Genomic DNA, 14066 nt, shown 5'->3' with positions numbered 1-14066 from the left:
GGTGTCCATTATTCTACCCTGCTGAACCATTTCACTTTCATCCCCTTGGGATATTACCGTGGCCCTGGACACATTGTGGTTAGGGACAGAATTAGTATTTTTCCCAGACTTTCTTTGTGCCCGGCCATATTTCCTGGCCAAGGTAATCCGGGGCTTTGGTGCATGGAATTTCTGTTTTTGAACTGCGCCCTCTCGTCTACCTCTCAGTTGCCTGGTGTTGTCAGCAGATTTTACTTTAGGAGAAGGGTTGATGGGCAGATCAGGAGTTTTTTCTAAGTCTGTGCTGATTTCGGTGTCTGAATCTAAAAGGGGAATGGAGGCTGAGAGGTTGACCTCGCTAGGAATAGTGTGAATGTCAGCACATACGTCAAGTAGGGGTCTGATGTTATTAGGCATAGCCTGTGCAGGTGTGGTAGCGGTGGCAATAAGGCCAAGTGAAGAACGTTTGGCATGTGCCAGTTCTTGTGATACCCTGCGTTCTAAAAGGCTAATGCCCTGATTGATGGCATCATTGGCCTTCGATATAAAAAGGTCAATGGGGCCGGTCACAGGGCCAGCCCCAGTGGCAGCTGTTTTGCTGCGGGTACCCCTTGGAGACATGTTGACAATTGCTTATCCTTATTTGTAGAAATGGGTTAGTACGCGGTACAACAAGCACAGTTGCTAATGACTGCGGGCAAATAGTTCCAAGCACGGTGAACAGCAATGTTTACGGTATCCACAGTTCCCAAATGGGAGTTGACCAGTGAGTCACAAGAAAGTACCTTATGGAGATGGCGATGGGGGGTGGCCCCGTCCCGTCCTCCTCGTGCCTCTGAGGGCCACAGAGGGCCCGCCCTTTGCCCGGGCTTAGCCTGGCGCCCGCCCGCGCGCGACTCGCGGGGCGAGAGGCGTTCTGCTGATTTGTAGCGCCTCCGGGCGCGTCTCTGGAGCCACAGGTGTGCCTGGTGAGCCGGGGCAGCTGGGAGATGTAGTTCCTCCCGCTGCTGCTGGTGGGTCCGGCGTGGGTCAGTGAGTCGTCCGGTGCCGTTTCCTTCACGGCGGAAGATGAGCCCGTTTCCCTCACGGGATAGAAATGCTGCCTGCTGTGTGCCCCACTGAGCTCTCGGCGCTCTGCTGATTTGTAGCGCCTCCGGGCGTGTCTCTGGAGCCACAGGTGTGCCTGGTGAGCCGGGGCAGCTGGGAGATGTAGTTCCTCCGGCTGCTGCTGGTGGGTCCGGCGTGGGTCAGTGAGTCGTCTGGTGCCGTTTCCTTCACGGCGGAAGATGAGCCCGTTTCCCTCGCGGGATAGAAATGCTGCCTGATGTGTGCCCCCGGTGCCACTGCAACTGCTGCACTATTCAAATCAAGTCCCTGTAAGCTGCAAGGTAACTGCACTTGTAAAAGGCATGTTTAGTTTAAAATTGTAGCACTAATCTGGGATTTGTGGAGTCCCTACAGCTTTAGGCCCGGGTGCCACTGCACCTGCTGCACCATTCAAATCAAGTCCCTTTAATGTACAAGGTTACTGCAATTGTGACTGCCTGTTTAGTAGTAATATATATAGAAATATGTGTTTTGAGGAGTGCTGGCCCAGTGCTAATGCACCTGCTGCACCATTCAAATCAAGACTCTGTTGTCTGCAAGGTCACTGCACTTGTGGCTGCCTGTTTAGTAGTAAAATATAACATAGCTCTTGTATATGAACTTTATTTTTAACGCCCAATATTTATTAAAACATTTAGAATATGTTCATAATGACTAAATAAATTAAGTTGACAAAATCAATCCGATATTGCTTACAAAGTGCACAGATAGGTACTGTCACATGAATAGGAAATGCCACAAACGTTCTAAGGCTAAAGCATCTGCTTTACACAACTAAGTAATAAAAAGCAAGCATTTCAGTATACTGTGAGATCTGTCTGCTTTTTCTGTGGGAAGAGGTCTTATCTTAACAGGGAATGGGGCTAAAACAGTGGGAAGAGTTTTAGAATTATCGTAAATGGGTGCAGCCAGGGAAAGTTACAAAAAAAAGATCCACACAAAAGCGAATGAACACAGTATTTCTGCATGGGAACTGATAAGATCAACCTTTTAATGCTTGATCCCCCTTGACTGGCGTGTGTTGGCTCAGGAGCCATGTGGCAGCAGAGGTTTAGGAGCCTAAGTAGAGCATGTTTGTTGCCATCCACGATACCAAGTGGTTGGAGAAGGCGGGTGCGCCTGCTAGTGGCTAAGAGGAGGTTGGAAGACACTGGTTCCGTGGTAGCTGCCGGTTCCCTTCCCTCCCCCCCTCCGCCAGACACTGGATGGTCTCACATACCATTCCTGGGCCTGCACATGTCCACCAACTGATCATGTACCCGCCCCGGCTTGTCCAGTCTACTTTCATGGACTTCGTGACAATACACGCCCGCAGCCAATTACCATGCATCCACATTGTTCATCCACAAGCTGCACTACTACCGTATCTACCACCCACCATGGTGCCTCTGCACCCCACCTCATCATTCGCCATCCAGTCTACCACGTACCCCTGGCCGGGTTGGAATTATCACCAGCTCTGTGGGACCTTCTTTCTTATTCCTTACAAACACCACATAGCCCTGAAGAGTCACAGGACTTCTCCTAGTGGCTGGTTGTTTCTTTCAGTTCAGTTGTTGCTTCATTAAAATAACTTTTCAACATTACACTGGTGTCGACCATTGCAATTGTGATCTAAACGAGACTCTCATACCATTTTTACACCTCCACCACGTGTGCCCAGGACTGTGCTCATATCACCAGTAATATATCTTTGTTCAAAAGAGTCCAAGCGTCAGACGCTGAAGTGTCGCATTCAGGACAGCCGAAGAATGGAGAGTCTGCGAGCGTAGGTATGACCGCGTGCCTGGATGAAGATCGAGCAGATATCCACCTGACTCCAACCCAAACTGTGGAGGATGACCGAGTGCCGGCTAAAGGACCCAGGAGAATATGTAAATGTAAAATTGATACTTGTATAGAGCACTACTCACCCGCATGGGTCTCAAGGCGCTTGTACGAATACCGCTGTGGAACCCATCCTGGCTTTCCCTGTGAGGCGTCCACTCCAGGGCACCCCCAAGGTGGAGGCCAGGCATCCTTAGCGTTGTGGGGGCCGTTGTGGAGATTAAGCAAGCTATTGCCCAGAGTTGCAGAGTGGGACTCCATGATTGGAATAGGCACCAAGGCAAGAATTATCAGGTCCGTGGAATTTTTGAGCCCAAGACCCGCCGAGGCGGGGAATTGAACCCTGGTCCCGGACTAGACATCTGCATCAGGGTCTGCCGCTATAACCATTCAGCCACACTTCTCCACAATATCTGCCCAATGAGACATCAAGGAGTTCATCAGTGCAGATACAGTCTGAGGCCAAATCCCAGACCGAGCCAAAGACTTGCAGACTTTTTGTGTTGATTTGTTTCATAAGTTTGTTTGAACACGGACTTGGGATGGGATGTAGCGGTCTAGTGGCTGCATATTGAGGGGACCCTAAGCCCTTGGCCCGGAAGAGCCTGCACACTTTGTATCACTCTCTAGGTTAAATAAACGGACGGAGGTCGCTCGGGACTTCCCACCCACACCAGCAGCATTGTGTGAGGTGTGTTGATTGTTGCTCCGCTCCAGGCCGTGGCGCGTGGCCACGCAACACTCTACACAAGTGCTTTTGATCTTTGAAGCCCCAGAAAGTGAACTTGTGTTTGCCTACTGTCTATGCCCTTCTTGTTTTTAGGTCTCACCTAGCGCTGGACGGCGCATGCTCTCCTCGCTCTGCAAGGCTTATTGTAATCGAACAGATTTCCAAAGTGGAGCGGAAGCCCGGCCCATGATTCTCATTGGCTGTCGTCATCATTTATGCTGAACGCTAGCTTCCGATTGAAAATTAGGCTTATTTGTTCCCGCCCTGTCTCCGTTTGCCCCCGCCCATCCCGACTGGATTGTTTGCTTGTGACGTTAGACTGTGGCCTTTAATTACTGGGTAAGCACTTTTTGCTTTCCATTCCCTCTGTCTCTCTCCCCGAGCAGATGGAGATCTGCAGAGACACAGCTGCTTGTTTTAATGCGCATGTTTATTTTTGCATCGCGCTTTAACTTAAAGTTAAAGCGTGATGCAAGTGTAAACAAGCGGCAGTGTTGGCGTAATGGGGACAGCTGGTTACTAACAGTCACAGAAGAATGCGATCACTTTCCGTGGGAATAGAAATGCTGAGGCCGTGAGCGCAAAGCAGCCAAGAACTGGAGTGGGAAGTAATTTACAAAAACCAGAGGATCAGTGAAGTTGTTCCATCAGAGGAAATCATGTGCCCCTTAGAGGATTTTAGTACTTTGTTACTGACACAGTGTCACACTACCCTAAAGCTCTGTAATACGGATTACGGTTTCATTAGAAGTTAACAACAGTGTTTAACTTGTGAAACAAAGTGTGCCTGCCCCGAGTTTTTGTCAGAATCCCTCTGTCGCTGCTGCCAAACGCCAAGGCAGCCTAGCCATGAATTAGAGTAGAGAAAGTGGGTGGCGGAGTGGCCATAATCTTTAAAGAGGAGTTGAAAGCTAATATTATTGACTCCGTTTTAGATACCCAGATGGAAATCTGTATATTCAAAGTGGAGCTATCACATCACAAAAATTTAAAGGGTGCGCTGATATAGCGCTCTTCGGGGCCTCTTAAAGATTTTAATTTAAACTTAATTGAGAAAATTGCCCCTCACATTATCGCCTCCAATCACTTCCTGTTGTTAGGGGATTTCAATATCCATATTGAGGATAAAGAAAACACTGATGCTACCAACTTTTTAGCGGATATTGGCACTCTGGGCCTGGGAAAGATTACCACAGGTCCCTAACATTTGGCTGGTCACACCCTGGATATTATACTTACCAATTCCCCTCTCATAAGTGCTTATCCCCCTTGGTCATTGACATGGTCGGATTACTCTATGATTCCGTTTCAGATCCCTAGCTGCCTCAGACAGCAATCAGCTGGAGGCACCCAAAGGGCCCTTCAAAGACAATGGTACAAAATAACGTATCATTCTTTTAGCAAATTATATACGCCCCCAATATTTAAGGAACATATGGACAGCACCAGGAAGCTAAGGGTTTTTAATGATAAAATTGGTGACATAATTGACACACTTGCTCCTTTAAAACATCGACTAAATAAATCTCAGAAAATTTGGAGATTGGTACACCATCCAAGCTACGAATGAAAAAATCAAGATGTAAAGTAATGGAAAAAAGCTGGCGCAAATATCAGTCAAATAGCGAAAGATCAAACTTTAAACTGGCTCTCGCTGCCTATCACAAGAATTTAAAAATAGCTCGTCAAAAATATGTTATACTAAAAATGAACCAGGCAGGCAATTCAACAAATGAACTATATAAAGTACTTAATGCCTTTACTAAGGCCTCAGCTTGCGCACAACAGATTATTCCCTCTCTGGAATTGTGTGACAATATAGCTGTGCATCTGGAGGATAAAATCAATTTGATCTATAACCAATTTCCTCAAAATCCCTGTCACATGGAGCCCATTGACCACAGCTCTCGAAGAGTTAAGGATTGGGCCGCAGGCCTGGTTAGTTTCAAAGGTTTTCAGATTCTCAGGTGGAAGCCATTCTCAGTTCGGCGAAATCTGGCTCTCCCCTAGATGTGATGCCAGCTCATAAATTTGCTCTGCTTGCTCCTCTTTTAGCCGCCCCAATGACTGAGATCTTCAACACCTCTTTAAACGAAGGTATTCTGCCCCTTGACTGGAATTCTGCTCAAGTACTCCCTATTAAAAAAAAAGATCTATTGCCCGCTGTTGTGCTATCCAATTACCGGCCCATTTCACTCCTCCCATTGATGAGTGAAATGACAGAGAGTTATATAAACACTCCGCTAGTAGAATACCTCGACAAACATGCCATTCTTGATCTATCACAGTCAGGGTTAAGACCCAACCACTCCACAGAGACAACCCTAATTGGGGTTACGGATCATATTAAAATGGCTTTAGATGCTAATAAAGCAGTGATTCTGGTCCTATTGGACTTGATAGCTGCCTTTGACACGGTCTCTCATCCTAAATTGATTCTGCAACTGGGGAAGGCCGGTCTGCAGGGACTGGCACTTAATTGGATGGTCAGATACCTTGACCAACGCACTCAGACCATCAATTTTTGTCCTTTCCATTCCCAAACCTTGAAACTCACTAAGGGGGTGCCTCAGGGCTCTTTATGTGGCCCCCCTTGCCAAGGTTATTAGGGTGTATGGCTTCACTCCTTTTTCTTACGCTGACGATACCCAACTGCTCCTATCCTTTGATAAGGACTCGGAGTCTGTTGATCAGCGTTTAGGTAAAGGGATGTCAGCTATTGCAGAGTGGATGACAAACCACTGTCTACAACTAAATGCATCCAAGACAGAAATTAAGTTGTTTGGGTCAGCCCAGAATTTCTGGTCCCCTGGGTGGTGGCCTGCTACTTTGGGTTCTGCTCCTGCTCCTAACTTGGTGGCAAAAAAACCTGGGAGTACGCTTGGATGTGTTGTTATCCATGAAGGACCAAGTGATGACTACAGCAGGGACTTGTTATCATACACTAAACCTCTTGCGCAGAGTTTTTCGATGGTTACCTCTCTCTGCACCAAAAACCCTGATTCAGGCTTTGATCATGGGCCGTTTACATTATTGTAATGCACTGTTGGCATCGGGAAATGAGTCCCTACTAACCAGATTGCAGATTGTGCAAAATGTGGTGGCTTGACCGGCACTAGAAAGCCACCTTGTACCTCCTCAGGTCCGTTGCTTCAACAACTTCACTGGCTCTCCATCCGCAAGAGAATTCATTTTAAGCTTTGTTGCCTCAACCATAAAGCGTTATATGGTGTGAGCCCCAGCTATCTGTCAGATAAATTTAAAATCTACTGTCCGAATCGCCATCTTAAATCGGAAGGTAAAGGGTTGCTGGTGATTCCCCGGTTTAAGAAGTTTAGATCCGGAGGCAAAACCGTTGTCTATCTAGCCTCAAAATTTTGGAATACCTTTCCAGAGGAACTACGCAAATGCTCCAACTTACTCTGATTCAGGAAACTCCTGAAAACAGTGTTGTTCAGAGGATAAACCTGTCTGACCATGTGTTTCTGACTTACCCGCTTCCACAGCGCGGAAATACCCTTCGGGGGTGTTGCCTGCTCTTTGCAAATCCCAATACAATACAATACAGTACAATACAATATACTGTATGCCTCTTTCTTGAATACTTGGATTTGTAGAGCGCTGGTAATGGTTGGGATTCTGGGTGCTATTTCTAGTCACAGGGACATTGGCGGGTGCCCATATTCACACAATGCCGAGCCGACGCTGCGACTTGAACCGGGATCCCCAGCGCTAAGCCCGTCAGCTCTGGCCGTTGCGCCATGCACTCTTCACCATTCAGTTCCTCCTGCCTCTTTACCTCCTTCTTGCAGATACCTTTTCACCCCTACCTACTTTCTCCATTTGTCACAATTTCCCCATCTTTTTTTTTCTCCCTTTTTTGCTGTTCTCCCACTTTTTCTGGATTAAGGAGTGAGAATAAAAATCATCCCAAGCTCAAAAATAAGTGCAGATGGCAGCACCACAAACTAGGAACTGTCAATGACGCTTTGTCCTAACCTAAAGTACATTTACAAACAAAAGCTCACCTGTGCAATTCATTTTTTTTGCCCAAGGCATCCCTCATCAGGCATTTCCCGAAGTAAACAAGCATTTGCAATGCAATAGGTCTCGCATTAGGAAAGTTTGAGCTATTGGTATTGTAAATGACAATTTTTTTATTTATGTGTTGGTTTTGAAAATAGGGAAATTAATAGCTTTGTCATTTACAATGCCAATAGTTCTAACTTTCGCAAATGTGACACCTATAGCATTTGTAATACAATATGTGTTGAATTTACGTGAGTTAGATGTATTGATATTACAAATAACAATGGCTTATTTTTGGGGGGCGGAGCTAGCCGGCGTTCATGGTGGACGCTTAAGTGCGGAGCTCTGCGCTAGCGCTGCCGACTATCCGTCCAATATCCTTCAAAAGCGGCAAAACCTGCGAAATTCCGGCGGGGGCTGCCTCCCCTACCCCCTGCGGACCTCCGGCGTGACTCTTGAGGGGCTGCGTGCACCGGTTCCCCCGGCGCCGTCGCCGACCGAAGAGCCGCGGACCAGGCCGGGATCCCCGCTCTGCCCTGGACGCCGAGGCCGCGCTGCGTCACCCGACGTGCGGCCCCGGCGAGAGGAAGCCCCGCTGTGGTGCGGGCGGCGTGGCCGGCGGGAGCTGATACCCACCCAGCGTTCCGCGATTGCACTGCGGACCACTGCTGAACCCCTGGAGAGGAGCGGAGGCGCCGAGTGAGAGCCACCGGCGAAACGGCCCGGCTGGGAACACACACGTGGCGCTCTCACGGGCGCCATTGCATGCTGCGGAGGGGACCCGCCTGACGGCCTGCACACTTGGAAGGAGCCTCGCGGAGCAGCGGGCAGCCTTGGGACGGAGGCCACCCAACACGAGCCTAGCACCCTCGAGCACTGCACCCCCGAGCTGACTGGGGGTGTCCTGACACTGAGGCACCCGGAGGGGGACAGCGAGAGGCGAGTGCCTACCCTGACCTGAGGCGTTACTGGGCACGCAGGACTCAACGCGACAGCGGCCTAAACGCGTGGCCTCCGGTGCCGGTCTGTGCACGAGGTCAGCACCTGCATCGACCCATTGGGACACCATTGACACTGTAAGGTCTGTGGACACTGGCCTCCCTATCAGCAGCAGCGATGGGCAAGAGCGATAGGACGCAAACGAAACTTTCGTTTGACCAGAGGAGACAGAGGGCACCGGAGCCACCGGCGGCCCAGTCCCCGGGTGCAACTGCGGACACGAACACCGCGCTGTGCACAGAAATCAGAGGCATGCTCAACACGATGGAGAAAGGCCTACAGGAGGGCATGACGGTCATTGGCACCAAGATCGACGCCCTGGCGTATCGAATGGATCGCATGACGGAGAGGGTGGATAAGCATGCGGAGAGGCTGGACATGGCAGAGCGCAGGCTGACGGAGGCGGAGGAGGCGCAGACAACGTGGGACGCTGACCGCAAGCAGTTTGGGAGGCTACTACAGGTGATACAAGAAAAGTCGGAGGACTTAGAGGCTCGCTCCAGGCGGTCCAACATACGCGTCACGGGCGTGGCGGAGTCGACCCAGACAGGGAAAATGGAGCTATTTGTTGAGAAACTTCTTAAAACTCTACTGGGGGACGACACCTTCTCTCCCATGTTCATAGTGGAGCGAGCCCACCGTACCCTGGGCCCGAGGCCCGCTCCAGGGGCGAACCCTCGGCCGATAATAGCGAAACTCCTCAACTACAGGGACAGGGATGCTGCCCTCCGCGCTGCTCGAGAGAAGGGGGAGTTGCAGTACGAGGGAATGAACATTTCGCTATACCCTGACTTCACCTCCAAGGTACAGGAGGAGAGACGGAGATTCGTCCCCTATAAGCAGCAGCTCAGAGACCTGGGCTTGGACTATGCCATGTTGTATCCGGCACGGCTGCGCATCAACAGGCAGGGCCACTCACATTTCTTCACCGACCCGAAGGAGCTGCAAAAATCCCTGAAGCAGTGGATCAAGGAGCATAAGGAGAGCCGGACGGCGCCTGCGGAGGAGGGCGCTGACAACGAGGATCTGGATGAGCAGGACTAGTGTGACGGAGGGGCGCTGTGGTCTCTCCTGAGGACCTGGCCACTTGAGGCCTTGCCATGATCACAGACTCTTGGCCCGGAGGATGCCCAATCTGGGCTCTCCACTGCAGTGAGCGGACATCTGGACATGGTATCACGGGTGAGATCTGTACGGGCCACACGGGTTAAGGTGGTGGGCGGCACTCTCCATGACTCAACTAGCCTGCCCGGGGGTGGTGTTGATAACGGCCCACGACAGGGAGAGTTCGGTGGGGTCTGGGGGGGGGGGGGGGGGTGGTAAGGCGGGTACGATATTGTTCTTGTTACTTAAAAGCCGCACTGGCAAATGGGGGCGCTGGCGTAGGGGCGGCCAAAAGACATTGCGCAGAAGCGGCGACCGGACGTTGGTCGATTGAGACATTGAGCGTGCTACCTCTGCCCTGGCGCTCATAGTGCTTGCGGCTCTTCTTGAGACTGCTTGGGGGAGTTTGAAGATGGTTGGGGGGGGTGAATGTAGGGATTTCGGTCACACCAGGTTGGGGTTGGTTGTCTGTGGGCGGTGGGGGGCGATGGGGGTTCTGAGTTCGGGGAAGTTTGGGATGTTTGGGGAAAGGTCCGACATGTGCTCTAAAATGTTTTGTTCTATAGGATGGCTGGGCGGCTGCTGCCACTGGTGCGGGGGGGTCCTTGACGCTGCACTACAATTGTTGTACTCCTTCACTGTTAATGGCTGACACACCACAGGCAGACACACTGAGCGATACCGAGTCCCTCAGGGCTCTTACCTGGAATGTGAGGGGTTTGAATGATTATCGGAAACTCCGTAAGGTGCTGCACTATCTACAGAGACACCACATAGACCTGGCGCTGCTGCAGGAAACGCATCTGCCCAACACCAGTAAGATGCTAATGCACAGGGGGATCCAGGGTCACTCCACTTACGCAGGCTTCACCACCCATGCCAGAGGGGTCCTCACCTGGGTCAATCCGAAATCCAAGCTATCCCTCGCCCTGGTAAAGGCGGACCCGGAGGGGAGGTTTTTGTTAAGCAAGTGCACGGGCAAGGGACTCAACCTGCTGGTCATGAATGTCTATGGCCCGAACTATGACTCCCCTGAATTTTATACAACGGTTGCGGAACATTGTACTGAATGGGCCGCTGGTACTATGATCTGGGGTGGGGACTTCAATTTCACCTTTAGCCCTGAGCTAGATAGGTCTGCGGGCCCTGCCAGGCGCCCGGCGGCGGCGGCGCAGTGCATGCAAGCAGAAATGTTGAAACTGGGTCTGGTAGATGTGTGGAGGGATAGAAATAGCGCCAAGGGGGGGTACACGCATTACTCAGCTTACCACAATATCCATACCAGGATTGACTACTGGCTGGCTTCACACTACCTGCTCACCATGGTCAGGGGCTGCAGTGTGCTTCCCCGCACTCTGTCGGACCACTCACCAGTGCTGTTGGCGTTGCGTGCTCCCCAGCAGAGAATCCCGCCATTCACGTGGCGCTTTCCACCCTACTCGCTGCTGGATGAAGCTTTCAGGGCTGACCTGGGGGAGGACATTGACACCTTCTTCGACACCAATCTGGGATCAGTGGACAGCTTTGGGACGGTTTGGGAGACATTTAAGGTGTACGTGCGGGGGGTGGTCATGGCGAAACACTCAGGGGTACTAAAGGCGATTAGAAACAGGCTGAAATATTTGGAGGGGCAGATAGCGGACTACGAACGCCGCCAGCTGCTTGACCCGAACCTGCCTGGGGATGAGACCCTGCAAGACCTTCTGAGTGAGTTCCACGAGGAAGCTGACAGGGAAGTGCGACATTTAGGAAAATACGCGACAGCGCGCACGTATGGCGAAGGGGACCGCCCGGGTGCACTGCTTGCCAGGATTATGAAAGGCACTAGGCGCAAACAGACCATCGCGGAAATGCGTACCTCAGGGGGGGAGACGCTCACGGAGGAGACACACATTCTGGCGGAATTCAGGAGATTCTATGAGGAGCTCTACGCCACTAAAATCTCGGGGGTCGAGGACCAAATTGACAACTACCTCGCCTATATCAGGATGCCATTCCTTGAGAATTGGCAGAGGGAATTCCTGATGTCCCCCATACACCGTGAGGAGATATCCGATGCACTGGCCACCATGAGAGCGGATAGTGCCCCCGGGATAGATGGTCTGACGGTGGCCTTTTACAAGGCGTATAAGGATAAGTTGCTACCCCACCTCTCCACCCTCTTTGACGAAATCTGCGAGAACGGCGCTATGCCACACTCCATGCGAGAGGCGCTGATTGTCACCATACTCAAACCTGGTAAGCCCAGCGACCAGCCAGGCTCGTACCGCCCACTGTCCCTTCTTAATGTTGACGCTAAGCTCTATGCAAAAGTACTAGCTACTAGGCTGGCACTAGTGGCGCCGGGGTTGGTAGCCCCGGAGCAGGCTGGGTTTATCCCGGCCAGGAACCTCACTTACAATATCCGTACGGTCATGGGAGCCATGCAGCATACTAGGCATGACACTAAGGCCATTGCGGTCTTTCTTGACATGGAGAAGGCCTTTGACTCTGTGGAGTGGCCCTTCATGCGCAAGGTGCTGCAAAAGTTGGGGCTAGGAGAACTTTTCCTCCAACTGCTGGGTGCCCTCTATCACGAGCCCACGGCCAGAGTCAGATTGGGGGATGCAGTCTCGGAGCCGATCTCCATCACCAGGGGCACGAGACAGGGATGCCCCCTTTCCCCGCTACTCTACGCCCTTGTGGCAGAGCCACTGGCGTGTGCGTTTCGGGAATACCACTCGTATGAAGCCATCAACTACCCCACCTACAAAATGGGCATTTCCACATATGCGGACGACACCCTGCTTTATGTCAGGGACCCGGCCAATAACCTCGCGTCGGTGCTGAGAGAAGTGGTGAGGTTCGGCGCGCTCTCCGGACTGAAGGTTAACTGGGCGAAATCAGTTGCCTTCCCACTAACCCCAATCACTGTCCCCTTCGAGATGGACTACCCGCTCCAATGGTCCACTGAACCGATAAGGTATCTGGGCATCATGCTCCACACGGACCCTGAAGTTATGCTGAGGGAAAACTACGGGGTTGCTTACAGCAAACTAGCGGATGACGTTGTGCTCTGGATTAAACTCCCGTTATCTCTGATGGGGAGGATTGCCTTAATGAAAATGGTCATTCTCCCGAGGTTTCTGTTCCTGTTCAATAATCTCCCGATTGTTCTCTCGAAAGCCTTCTTTGCAACCCTGAACAAACTCTTGGTGCGACTAGCGTGGGCCGGGAAACAACCTAGGGTGCAGTGGAAGGTACTGCAATTACCGTATGAGCAGGGGGGCTTAGCTGCCCCGGACCTGGAACGCTACTACAGGATAGCGCAGGCCTCCCACCTCCACACCTGGATACATGGCAGCCGTGATGTTCCGCACGTGATACTGGAGCGGCTGTTCGCGGACCCTACTCCGCTTCCGGCTACCATTTGTGGCCCACAAGACCGCAGAGTTGGCGTACTAGACTCCCTCCTGTCTACCAACCATGCATGGCATTCTATTCTGCAGAGGCAAAACAAAGAGCTAATGTACGCTCCCAACATGCCTCTACAATGGGCGCTCTGGCTACCAACCTTGGCGGAACCGGGAGTCCATAGGGCCCTTCACGAATTGGGTGCTCTTACTTTGGGGGACCTATTCGAGCATGGACAGGTGAAGACGTGGGCACAGATCACACATCGGAGGGAGACCCCCACACTGCTCCAACGCTTTCAGTACCATCGGGTCCGTGGCGCCCTGCTGGAGCTGCTGGGCCCCGACATGGAGGAACCCCCTGCGGTCCCGGAACTGGTGTATATCATTGACACCGTCTCACCGAAGAAGCTGATTACTAGATTATACAGGATAGGGCACGAGCACACGGCCCTGCTCTACACGAGGGCGAAATTGGCCTGGCAGACTGACCTGGATACACACGTCGATGATGGCATGTGGGCCTACTGCTGTGCGGCCACCAGGCGCCTTTCCCTGAATGGGAGGCACCGGTTGATCCACTTTAAGTTCTTACAAAGGGTATACCACACACCGGAGAGGCTCCACAGGTATGGTCTTCGTGACACCCCACACTGCGAGAGGTGCCGGGCTCGGGTTGCGGACTTCCTGCACATGGCCTGGGGCTGCCCGGGAGTCCAGAGGTATTGGGCCAGCGTATTCGCTGAATTGAGCGCCATAGTGGAATTGGACCTAGCAATGGACCCAGCCCTTGCTCTACTGGGGTACACAAAATCGATCCCAGTCGCGGTTAGGAAACTGGTGAGCGTGGGACTGCTCCTGGCGAAGAGGGTAGTCGCAATATGCTGGATGAGGGGGCC

This window comes from Lissotriton vulgaris, chromosome 7, assembly GCF_964263255.1.
Source record: "Lissotriton vulgaris chromosome 7, aLisVul1.2, whole genome shotgun sequence".
Lineage (NCBI taxonomy): Eukaryota > Metazoa > Chordata > Amphibia > Caudata > Salamandridae > Lissotriton > Lissotriton vulgaris.
The sequence above is the reverse complement of the archived record's forward strand: the minus strand, read 5'-3'. Positions refer to the sequence as shown.